The sequence below is a fragment of the Penaeus monodon genome, chromosome 15 (assembly GCF_015228065.2).
Source record: "Penaeus monodon isolate SGIC_2016 chromosome 15, NSTDA_Pmon_1, whole genome shotgun sequence".
Taxonomy (NCBI): domain Eukaryota; kingdom Metazoa; phylum Arthropoda; class Malacostraca; order Decapoda; family Penaeidae; genus Penaeus; species Penaeus monodon.
Genome location: NC_051400.1, coordinates 8,619,197 through 8,619,549, shown reverse-complemented (window position 1 = coordinate 8,619,549; position 353 = coordinate 8,619,197). Strand labels below are relative to the sequence as shown.

Sequence of the window (353 nt, the reverse complement as noted above, 5' to 3'; positions counted from 1 at the left end):
ATTTTTTGTATCCTTCTGAGTCTTTTTTTTTACCGTTGTCTGATTAATAATTTTCGATGTTATCGTTACTTGTTATCTTTGTTATCAGGACCATAAATATCAATATACCGGCGTAATCGGTTGCACGAGGTCTTGCATTTTGACCCATTTTTTATCATTTTTTGTATGCTTATCAATTAAAAAAAAAAAAATCACATTCTTAAGTAAACACACATAAGTAAGTAAATAACCTTCAAATTAAGAATATTTAAACTTCATTATTATTGCCAGATCGTTTATTTGTTCAATAATTAAGCTAATGATAGCGAAAGATTGGCACCGATGTCATTATTTTCTTCTGTGTCTTCATCTTA

The 353-nt window shown here is 28.3% G+C and overlaps 1 protein-coding gene across 2 annotated transcripts in view; it reads left to right on the top strand.

The window, feature by feature from the left end:
- LOC119581735 (RNA-binding protein fusilli-like) overlaps nt 1-353 on the top strand; it is a gene marked incomplete in the record, with an annotated part of 165,619 nt that overhangs the window by 145,192 nt on the left and 20,074 nt on the right.